General features: G+C 39.5%; 1 long non-coding RNA gene across 1 annotated transcript; it reads right to left on the bottom strand.

Annotated features, from left to right (window-relative positions):
- Positions 1-2,095: 2,095 nt before the first annotated feature.
- Positions 2,096-11,477, bottom strand: LOC124083805 (uncharacterized). The gene is made up of 3 exons (XR_009225526.1): positions 11,338-11,477; positions 6,068-6,327; positions 2,096-2,217 (listed from the first exon to the last, which is right to left on the bottom strand). It is a non-coding gene; the product is annotated as an uncharacterized LOC124083805 (long non-coding RNA).
- Positions 11,478-12,402: the final 925 nt, after the last annotated feature.

Genomic DNA, 12,402 nt, shown 5'->3' with positions numbered 1-12,402 from the left:
TCAAATTACATACCTCAGCCTTTAGAGCTGAGATGCATCAAAGATCAGAATTTGAGTCCAGATTACCATATTCAGTTCAAGCATCCTCATGATTTAAAGATAATTTTTTTGTTGTTCAGAAAACCATTTTCCTTCTGAAAACATACCATAAGTTGTATTTAAAGAAAGGTACACAGAGCTCTTGAATGCTTACAAGAGCCCTTTTAGTTAAATTTCTCATTATTAGCCTTTGTGCTGTATGCTTATAAATGAAGCATAGCACAACATAATAGCCAGATCAACCACAATTAGGCTCTTGAATTAAAAGCAAGAAATGAGACATTTTGGCAGCTCTGGAACATTGCATTTCATAGGGCTCAGTGCACAGTGAGGTAACACAGGTGTTCCTGTAATTGCAGTACCTCGGGAAAACTCAGTGCTCAGTGGCCTTCAAATTCTCCCTTCTGATGGGATGTGAAAATCAGGTGTTAGTATCGTCTCCCTGTCATTGAGTGAAACACGACTGAAAACATTTTGGAGTTTTTGCTGCCCTAGATCAAATCAGGCATATGTTTTGGACTTCTTTCTCATGCAGTCACCGTTTCTGTAATGATGTGCCTGTCTTTGTACAAACACAGAAAAATATTTTTAGAGCCATTGTTGACAAAATGATCAAAAATATTTGAAGAGTCAGTGTTTACATTGTTGGTAATATCTTCCCCTTCTAGTATTAAAATAATGTATCAAACTCTGCCGTTTCCTTAGCCAGCCTTAAAAAAAAAAAAAGAAAGAAAAAGAAAAGAAAGAAAGAAATGTATGTTTAACCCTGTGCTGAGATGAAAAGGATTATGGCTACTTTTGCTGTTTCACTAGAAGAAGAAATAGAGAGAGGAAGACAAGGAGGAGGAGAACGCTGCATTCTGCAGCATTATGTTTGCAAACCACATGCTGTTTGATGTTTTGAGGCAGCGAGCAGTTGCTGCTCAGGGATCTCTGGGAGCCGAAACTGAATCCCAAGAGTAGGGCTCTAGAAAGTGCTGAGAAAACAGCAGATAAAAGTTACTACTGTGGGGAGAATGCAAATAGCACTATGGAAGGGCCAGATGTGGACCAACCTATCACCTGCTGAAGAACATCCATGTGGGGAAAAGATGGGGAACTGCCTCTGAGCATAGGGAAGTAGTGACACACACCCAAGGCTGGTTCTCTTTCCAGCTGGTCTTGCTGAGGGAAACTGGAGGTCAGGGTCCACAAAGTCCTTGCATCTATCTACCAGATTTAACAGGCACCCTGACGACTGACTCCATGCAGGCTTTCACTGTACACAAAAATACGTCTCAAGTGTTATGAATAACATTTTTAATCTACTTGGGAAAGTAGTATTCTCAAATATAATCACCAACAGTTTAACATCTATGCCTAATGAATATGTTGTCCCAATTATTTACGGGAATGTGGAAGACAGTGCTTGAGGGGACTTTGGACAACTCAGTTCTCCCAAGACATGCAAGTCTTCCATTATTTCTAGCTGCATATCTGTGAGTAATAAACTCATTTCATTTAGCTTGTTTTGTGTGTGAAAGTGTCCTGTCTCTCTGGACTTAGACAAGTTGGCAACCATGCACAGTGAACCTGCTTCACAGACCATAAGAGCCAAAGCCTTGAGGGGGATGCTCAGGTTGCAATAGCGCCATAAAGCACAGGTCATTGTCCACAGCGATAAAGACTATGCATAACTCAACATTTTACAGCAGTCATAGTTATAAATTGGAATAGAACCTTTATCTGACTCTTGAAGGGTTACCTGCATAAAGCCATGGTCTGTGGCTGAGGGCAGCTTTATACTTAAGCCAAAAATTGTAATGTGCATCCCTTTCGTTTCTAGAGGCGCTGTCATTTTTCTACTCAGCTGCTCTACCCTGAAGCTATCATCCAGGCTTCTGATCTGTGAACTGTACTTGACAAATTGAATTCTCTGCAGAATCATCTCTTCTCAGAGAGGAAGCTTGGTGACCTTCCTCAATGACCAAAACAGTAATGGCTTGGTGCAAGAGGAGCCCTGACATCTTACCCTAAAAGAGAAATTAGTAATTTTCTTACCTTGTCTGTGGCCACGGACTACTCATAATTCTGAACTGTGGTGTTAGAATAACACATGGTGGAATTATTTCACTGCCAATATTTGTTTTAGTGGTTTTGGTTCATAGAAGCAGAGCATAGTGAAGGACTGTATGCCACCTGGAGACAATGATCAGTGAAAAAAGACCAAAATCATTCTTAAGGCCTTGTATCTTCTCCATTGACACAGAATTCAACAAACAGAGCAATCAAAAGAGACAGTATGAAAGAAATGGGAAAGCCATGCTGCTTCTCCACGGCTAAGAAATCACTAGCTGCCCTCAAAGACAGAAGCTGAGTTGGGATACTGAAGAGGACCCACAACTGAGCCTTCAGTAATTCTCACACAAGCCTTCCCCCGCCAGTCTTAGCCCTGTTCCTCGGTTTGCCCTGATGTAGGGGGCAACTACTTATTCCTATTCATGATTTTGTCTCTACATGGGAAAAAAACACTTCTAGCTCTAGCAATCCTAGACTTTCCTCCTCCTCTTGCTCACTGCTTTTCCCAACAGTGAGGAATAATTTACTGATTGCCAAGAATAGAAGGAGTTAATCCACCCATAATCTAGCTCCTTTCTCCTACCTGCAGAGCACATGCACATTCCTCTTTTATCCATGTCTTAAATTTTCAAGGACCCTGTGCCTGAGTGGAGCAGTAGTGGGCTGAGCTGGTTTGGAGTGGGAACATTTACCTTTGATGACTCGATCAGGGATGCTGTTTGAAAAAACCCACAGAGAGGTCATTTTTGTTCCTCTCTGCCTTAGGGTTCTTTATTTTCCTTTGGTTCAGAGCACACAGAGACACCAAGGATGCTATTTTAGGGTCACCTCAAAGACCACATAACTAAATTTTTTCACATCTTCATGTTCCAGCAGCTTCTGCCATCAGGAAGGCACCTCCTCATTCTTTTCACCTTTTCCAAATCTATGCATCATTCAAGCTCTTTTCTGGGTGTTAATTTCAACCACAAAATGTTCCACAGAGCAGCTGTGATATTTAAATATAATATGCGTGAAAGCATTGTGCCTGAAGCAGTAGGCACATACTAGTTGTGACTTTTTTTTTTCCATTTTAGTCACTCAAGTCTATGTTAATCTTTACGGTATACTACTGGTCTGGGTATTGAGTGCTGCAATTTTCAAGAGATCAATGTGACAGTAAAGATACAAAGCCTAAAATTAACCATCCTCTTTGAGCTAAGATTTGGCTTCTGAGAATCGATGCTGACTTAAAACTTAAACTGGTAAAGATATATACACCCAGATAGATATACATTGTGAGATGATCAGTAATGAAATGACTAAATTACAGTATTTAAAATCATACTAGTGAGTTTTTAGAGATAATACAAAGTATTTCTGTACTTCTTCATGATCTTGTCTCAGTGGTAACCCTTTCTACTCTTGCAAAATCATATACAATAAGTTTGTCACTTTATTTTTCACTTTCTTTCCTGTATCATTTTTCAACATTATATTCTAAGATTTTTTATATATATTTCCTGTTATTATTTTAAAACACAGTGCTACATGTGTTGATGTTATCTAAAGGTGTACAACCCAAGATATGCATCCACATCGCATAGTAAGAACACACTATGCATTTGTAGAATAATTGAATAAATGCTCAAGTGTGTAGAACAAAGGTCTGGGTATCAAGTCCATGTCCATGTACTATCTGAATAAATAAAGAATGATTAATCAATCATCTCCTCTCTATATAAATTATTATCTTTTTCTTCACTTTTTTGTAGTAGGCACTCATTCCCGGAACCATTTCCCCAACATTTCTCATACATTTGTGTTGGGAAGTAATCATCTCTCACCACTCACAATGCCCTTGCATCATGAGCACTAAAAATGAGACAGAACATAAATTTGAAATAAAGCAATCAGGAAATGATCACATCATAGGCATAGAAAACATTCTCCCACTTGAATACAGCTGCACCTCACCATTTACATGCAGGCACTGCAAAAAAATAAAATAAAATTCTCTTTTATCTTTGACATCTCCTCAAAACTGATAGAGCATTGACCTCCAAAAACTTTTATACAAGTCTGTTCTTAGGCCAAGGTATTGAACAACCTAGACTAGCAGTGTTTTTTTCTCTGTTTGTTTTGTTTTCTTAGCATTAACATAGACAAAATAGTCACCCCAACTAACCAGTTTTCAGGTATATAATAAAACATACGTTAGAGAAGTAAAGTGTTTTAAAATATTGGAAGGGCTAATAAAATTTTCCATGAATCTCCCAATTTGAAAATTTTCAATGCTTCTGTGATACAACTTCAGTAGTATCAATTTGAAATTAGTCTGAGAACATTTTTACTGTTTTTCCTATGTGATTGACAGTGTATATAAAGACTCAAACTATGTTGTAAAAACATGTAGGACAACTTTTTTTTTCATTTTTTTAAACCATCAATTGCTACTCTAGTTTTTTATTTCATTGAACCTCTTTACCTTATTATTGTTATCTCCTCATCAAATCAAAGAAAATATTTTCTAAATGTTTTGAGGGCCACTAAGCACATAGGTCAGAAGCTAAGGTGTCTGTTATGGCGTGGGGTTCTCAGCTGTGGTACAAGTGTCAGAGTCTGGAACCTGCTTCCAGTTCAGGATTACATTCCCCTACTGCTAATCTATCCTTGGCACTTGGCATAGTCTCCTCCATAGAACCCCATTTGTCATTATTTTGTCACACTTTGGGGGGGGGAGGATATTTTCAGGTAAATGGCATTTCCTGAAAGATCAGAGCAACAGACTGAGCAGTATTTTTTTCTGTGTCCAGGTTTTTGTGCATCCTTAGATAACTAAAAATCACCTTAATATTTGCTGTTGAATTACAGAAATATTCAGCATGCATGAGAAATAATTTCTAAATTTTAATTCTATAGGCTAAGCTACTAAAACGCCTTCAAACCCTGAAGCCCCTTCACAATCCGAGGAGATGAATGGTGAATGTTATACATATTCTAAACTTCAAAGAAGCTGCCTATGAGACTTTCTTGATGAATAGTTATTGTGTGACTGCATTATTCTTTGCAAAACAGCAAAGATTTTGAGGCAAGCTTTATTGATGCTAACCGTTAGACCTTAAACATGGTACTGTATCTTTGAGTGATTTGGGTTTCAAGTAGAATGGGCTGAGACAAGATCTTTGGAACACACTGATGTTAACCAAATTCATAGAAGGATCTATAATGCAGATGCTGATTTGCTAATTTGCATTGGGAAATTCAACTTCTGTGGAAAGTAAATGTTCTATCCACTGTGCACTGCCCACCTAGAGGCATATGCTTTTACCCTGAAAGACCAACTGTTAGAAGATTGGTTGGTGGATATGGACACAGAGAAGGAAGAATGAGTTTGGTGGTCTTTATACTAGTTTCACAAGCAATAACCACAGTGTGTAACTTTTTGTAGACAGATTCTTGGATTTTTTTTTTTTGAGAGTCTTCTAATTCAGATGTTAGAAAATCATAACTGAAATTTTATGTACTTCACTTCAATATTGGTTTATCAGTATCCTCCAAATAGAGAATAATTTAATGGATTATATTGAAAGTTTTTAAAAATTCACTGCTTTGGTCTGGTTTTCACAGATACTTTCCAATCGAGGATATTCTTGCTGTCTTTTGAAACTCTCTCAATTTCATTGAGATCCTTCTGCCAACAAGTGACTTTTTACATTGTATCAGTAGTGATTAATTTATTTTAGACCTTAGTTGTCCTTAAGGATATAATAACATTACAGATCCTTTTCTCAGAAAAACAAATATTGTGTGTGCATATAAAATTTTTCATACTCCTCAAAGTATTTAGGTATCCTAAAGTTGATTCCTGTCCTACAGATACATCAAGTCAGGGCAATCCTACCTGTCCAGAGAACATCAGACTTATTTTTAGAACATTTCAGGACTCAAAAAAGAGTCGAACATGAAATTCTATTTTTATGTCATTTACCAAATGCAGTGCCAGGCCCATGCTGGAATGTCCCCTCGGGTCTGCTCCAGTCAGAGATGCTGTCTGGACTCAGCTACAGAGCTGGCTTTGTTCTCACTGAGGATGAGTGTAGGTAAGTGACAGGGGGTTTATCTGCAGCTCCCAGCAAGAGAAAGTGCTGCTCTTTATCTTCTTCTTGCTTTATTCACAACAGAAGTTTGGAGTCATGATGACTCACCTATCTTGGGACTCTAAGCAGGAAAGGCAGGTTTTACAGTATTCTGTATAAAAAAAAATAGAAGATGAGCAAACAGGATCTCTACAGAGATGTTTTAATGAGTCAACAGTGTATATTCCCCCTCATTGTTGCAGTGATCTAACATTTCTTAGAAGAACACAACAGCCTTGATGTACCTTGTTCAGGAGAAACAAGCAATAGTTACTGTCCCATTTACCTCCTGGAAATGATTTGGGATCTCACATTTGGGGAATTCTTTATTATTATTCTTATACTTCTCTTCGTTTTTATTTTATTAAAATACGTTGGTAACATGTGAACATAGCACCTATGTTTTATAAATATTGTCTAACTTCAAAATGATTGAAACAATAACTTTCCGAAGCTTCATATCATCAAAGGCAGTAATAAAATATATATTGCTCTCCCTTAAAATGAAGTAAAATTAAAATTCACAGCACAGCAACAACAAAGAAAAGTCCTGCAGGTGACCATGGTGTGTAGACAATAAGATATATTTGTAAGTTATTTGTAAATGCTCTTTGCGGGGCTCTGTATGGGTTTCTCTTTCCATCAAACTTTTTGTCTTACTTATAGATTATTGATTCATGTTTGAATGCATTTTGTAACTTGTACCCACATCTTTCCATCTGCTCCCATATTAATTTCTGTAGCCACTCTTTCTCCCAGTTTATCAGAAAGCTAGACTCTCCCATTCCACATCTTCACTGGTCGGGCTTGGTATCCTTTTAAATTGTATTTGGCTCTCTTTCTTGTAACCCTATATGTGGTGAGCCGCTTCTGCCGTTTCTGCAGATTATGGTCGCCATTACAAGATGACGCTGGCTCCGCTGTGGTCTGTGACAAACAACTCCTTATCTGGGAGAGTTGGCACATGATTTTTCACCACCCTGTGAGAAAGCTCCACGCGGCAGCTTTGCATTGGGGCTTGGGATGCTTTATTAAGGCTGGGAGGGGCATCCAAGAGGGAGAAGAAGAAATATCAAGGGCCTGAATAAACTGCTGAAAGAAGATTCCTGAGTTGCGTCTTCCTTGCGGGCAAGGGGTCGCGACAAGTGGCGCCGAGACCCGGGAACCAGAACTTTCAGCAGTCAGGGGTGGTGCACCGGTTAGTCCCAGGTAAGTGGGATCCGCGACCAAAGCGGGGTTAGTCCCAATAAGTGGGATCCGCGATCAAAGCGGGGTTAGTCCCTAGTAAGTGGGATCCGCGACCAAAGCGGGGCAGCTCCTCTGTAATGAAAGAGAGAGCCTTACATTTTATTGCAGCTGCACTGTGTACTTTCGCTTCTACTTTCGCTTTCTGTTTTTTGTGCTTTCTTTGTTGTTGTGTCATGGGTGCCGCATCTTCAAGTCCGCTTCTCCTGGCCCTAGATGGCCTGTTACGTTCCAAGGGACTGGAAGTGAAACATAGTACTTTACAGAGATTTTTACAGAAGATAGATATCGCTGCACCGTGGTTTGCATTTTCGGGCAGCCTTACTGTGCCTAGTTGGGATAAATTAGGCAAAGATCTTGACTTTGCTTCTGAGCAGGGCATATTAGAGGGTGGGGTGATACCCCTTTGGAAAATGGTCCGTGGTTGCCTTACAGATGGTAAATGCCAGGAAGCTGTGAGAGAGGGTCAAGCTATTCTTGAGCAATTGCATGAGGAAAAATCTGAAGGATCATGTAGTGAAGTGGCAGAGAGTATTAAAAGTAACAGTAGTGAGAAGGCAAAAGAGCCTGAAGATAAAAATAGGAGAAGGCTCTACCCAGACTTGACCGAATTAAAAACGCCTGAGAACACAAGCGACTCAGAGAGTTCTGAGGACCTTGATATATTGTTACAACAACTACATAAGATAAAAATGAAAAAGAAGAAAAAGGAGACACAGGGCACGCAGGCCTACTGTAAGAAGGGGAAGGGAGTTAACATCGGTCAACAAAACTCTGAGGAGGAGGAGGTAGAATATCTAGAAGAAGATATGGTGCCGATTGCCCCACCTCCGTATGTGGGGGGGAGCCAAGGTTCCGGGAGATCTTTTCATGCACAAGTTTGGAGGACAGTTAATACAGATATGGGACTTGCATACCCTGTATTTCAGGACAATAACAGGGGAAGATATCATGAGCCTTTAGACTTTAAGATAATTAAAACCTTGGCAGAATCTGTCCGCACTTATGGCATAGATGCCGCTTTCACTCTCACTCAGGTGGAGGGACTTACTAGATTTTGCATGACTCCCTCAGATTGGGCTAGTCTAGTCCGCGCTTGTGTTTCCCCAGGGAAATATTAGGAGTCCAAAGTTGGCTGTTTAATGTTTCTGGCAGTACCCAAGACTCGGAGCGAGGTAGGAGGCTTAAAATTTCTGCAAATAATTCACAATTATCTAATGCTACATTACCCTCCGCAGCAGTCCGTCTCCAATCTCCGTTCCTGTTTCTTTTGGCTAATGTTACATCACAGGGGATGCTTAATTGTTCTAATATTACCTGTTATTTGTCTGAGTGTTGGAATGGCTCCTGGACTACGGCAATGGTTATGAAATTTCCAACCTTTGTCCCGATCCCGGTTACTTCAGATCCAGAGTCATTTCCTATTGTTGAACTGATTAGAGCCTGTAGAGATTTTGGAATTACGGCAGCCATAGTGACAGCTGTGGCGGTATCTGCTGCTGCAGCAGTTACAGCTGGAGTAGCCATGGCCAGCCAGGTACAAACTGCTGCCACTATTAATCAGGTTATTCAACAAACATCCACCATACTTGAATCTCAAAGTAGAATTAATCAACACACTTTATCTGGGATTCTAGCTGCTAATCAAAGGATAGATCTGCTTCAAGCTCAAGTTGAGGAATTGTCTGACCTAGTACATTTGGGTTGTATTGATCAACATGCACATTTATGTATAACCTCTGTCAGATTTAATAATTCCAGAAATGCCTCCCGCATCATCGGAGAATATTCATCCGGAACCTGGTCCATGGAAGCAGAAAACATGATCCAGTCTCAGCTAACCCAGATAGCTGTCTTGAACAGTACCCATGCCGATCCTGTGACTTTGGGTCAATTCACCGATTGGATATCTTCTGCTTTTTCCTTATTCAAAGAGTGGGTGGGAGTAGGCATTTTTGGTGCAATGTGTTGCTTCAGTGTTGTACTTTGTTTGTGGCTTCTCTGTCGCCTTAAAACTCGCCATGCACAAGAAAAGGCTATGATCATACAAGCTCTTGCAGCTTTAGAAAATGGCAACTCGCCTCAAGTCTGGCTTGCGCATCTTAAGCAGTAAACCTTTGTCATGGTCGTTACACCCCAAGTTATTATAACATTGCACTGGGATCGACATGACTTTCCTTGTTATTCTCTTAGTGTTGGAAAGCCCTTGCACTCTGCCGGTATTACTGCCATTGCACGCAGATGGATTTCCACACTAGTGCTTTTCTATCGCCTTAAAGTCCGTGCCTTTCTTTCAGGGTGCTGTCAACTTGTTTGTCGTTATAAACAGCCACAGTTCAGCCTCAGCTATCCCCCTTCGTCCACCATCGTCACGATACAGGATGCAAGGCAAGGCACTGCACTTGAGTGATCCTTGACGTGGACCTCAAGGAGAGCATGTCCTATTGCATGCGGGTTAGACGCGTCCACGCCCCGCCCCACGAAAAAAGGCGTCGGCTGATATGGCCTCAGATCTGGGGAAGGGCCCTCCTTAGGACTGAGCCATACTATGCAGCCACTTCTGCACAGTGGGATAGGACCTCTACTCTCGCCTGTATTGTTTTAAGAAAACAGAAAAGGGGGAACTGTGGTGAGCCGCTTCTGCCGTTTCTGCAGATTATGGTCGCCATTACAAGATGACGCTGGCTCCGCTGTGGTCTGTGACAAACAACTCCTTATCTGGGAGAGTTGGCACATGATTTTTCACCACCCTGTGAGAAAGCTCCACGCAGCAGCTTTGCATTGGGGCTTGGGATGCTTTATTAAGGCTGGGAGGGGCATCCAAGAGGGAGAAGAAGAAATATCAAGGGCCTGAATAAACTGCTGAAAGAAGATTCCTGAGTTGCGTCTTCCTTGAGGGCAAGGGGTCGCGACACCTATAGATCATTTAGGTAGGCTTTGGAATTTTATTTAGGCATAAAATTTTTGTTTGGGAATAGTAGGGAATTCTGCTCACTTTGTATTTGTTTGCCTATACTTCAATTAGATGGAACATAATAAATGGTCAATTTTAGCTAAAATATGATGGAATATTGACAATTTAAGATGGTTCACACATTATTTTTTATGTATATTGAAAAAATAGAATAAATTTGTGAGAAAAATGTGAGCAAAATTCTTGGCCCTTAATATCTCTTTATATGCTATCCTTTTTATTATTATTTAGGATAATTTGGTACTGTCTATAATAAGTGTCAAGTAATAGTTCAGATATCCTCAAGTGTATGTGCAATGCATGGGTAACCATATTATATCAGAACCTAACCTCTAAGGATGAAATTTAATATCTTTTAGTCATTCTAAACTTATTTTTAAATGACCAGGTTTAGGTATGATCCTCTTCATGCTACTTGTTCTGTTATATTTATATTCAGCCATATTCACATACCAATCTTATCCTCTTTATAATAACATCCCTAGGAACATATCAGATCTCAGGAAAACAAGTTTGCAGGAAATGTAAAGATCTAGATATATTAGGTATTCTAAAATGTCATACTGCAAACATATCAAATGTCCTAGCTTAGCATCATTTTTGTTCCAATTGTGTGGATCAAATCCTCTTTAAATCCCTTTTTGAATTATCCCCATATTCGTAACCTATCTCAATGTCGTTTTTAAAAAATCAACCTTCAAACAAAATATAGAGGGAAAATAGAATAGCTGGTTTTCTCATTTGACTCATGATCATTTCCCACTTTATGATCAGTTTCAGGCCTTAGGTTCATCATCATGATCAGTATTCATGTTCAGAGCTGACTTAGGCAAAATTTCATTCAAAGGATAAGCTAATTTAAGGGCGAAACTGAATGGTTTGCTAAATAGATTGTGTACTCACATTTTTATTTGAAACTCTACTGATTGCTTCTGTTAATGCAACATTGTCATAGAGTATGGGTGGCTTTGGTAGCACTCTTGTCATTGCCATAATTAATTCTCACTTGGAACGAGTATGACATTCATCACATTTTAGATGGTGCTCCAACATTCTGTGTCAGAACAGAAGGAAGGCGGTGATTGACAAAATGTTTATGTGACAGATACACTCACACATAAATACACATCTGATGAACTTGAAAATTAGCTTGCTGTTTGGAACACTGGATGCATATTTTAGAAAACCAACTTCACAAAAATGCTATTTTCCACTGCTCATTTCAGCTAAAAGGAGAGCAACAACATAAAGCTCATATACCAAAACAAAATGATTTACTTTATTCAGCCATTTCAAACAACTTATGGCAGGAAATAGCAGAAAGCTTAAGGCCAGACCACTTAAATTCCAATAATACTCAAAGAGTGGATTTTTGTTTTTCAATCAAGGGGGGAAGCCAAACATTCTTGTTTAAAAATATCCTTTGGCATTTTTTCTTGAATTTTAGATATTACCTTTTGGTAACCAATTTAGATATGCTTACATATTTTTAACTATTTTAGTCTTCAGAATTAAGGACACACACATGCTAATTAGTTGAAAAATTGCATTCTAGTTCACCTGCTTCTTAGTTTCCAGTCCTAAATTGCATGTCCTCCCTGCTTTCCAGGGTGTTGTTCCAGTTTCTTGTTACTTTATGCAATGCTCAATGTTCCTGCTCCTTAACCCTCATTATCAGTAAACTATTGCAGTATAATAAGAAATCTCACAAATAAGTGGCTTAAAATAATGATCATGTATTGCACCTGAATCTGCAGGTCTGCCAGGTCAGTTCTGGTGAGTTGTTTATTTGCTCTCACTGAGGCTTATGTATGTTTGTACAGATCATCCAAGGCCTGGCTCTTTTAAAAGAGCTCACTCAAAAGGCTGGTACAGGGCTGGGGTAAGAGAAATAACTGGGCCTCATGTCTCTCAGGATCCAGCAGACTGATCTTGGCTCTTTTCTGGGCAGGAAAGAAGCAGAAGCTT

The sequence above is a fragment of the Marmota monax genome, unplaced genomic scaffold (genome assembly GCF_021218885.2).
Source record: "Marmota monax isolate L192 unplaced genomic scaffold, Marmota_monax_Labrador192_F-V1.1 WCK01_AAM20220418_F8-fsc00016, whole genome shotgun sequence".
Classification (NCBI taxonomy): Eukaryota; Metazoa; Chordata; class Mammalia; order Rodentia; family Sciuridae; genus Marmota; species Marmota monax.
This window is presented reverse-complemented; position numbering and strand designations above follow the sequence as displayed.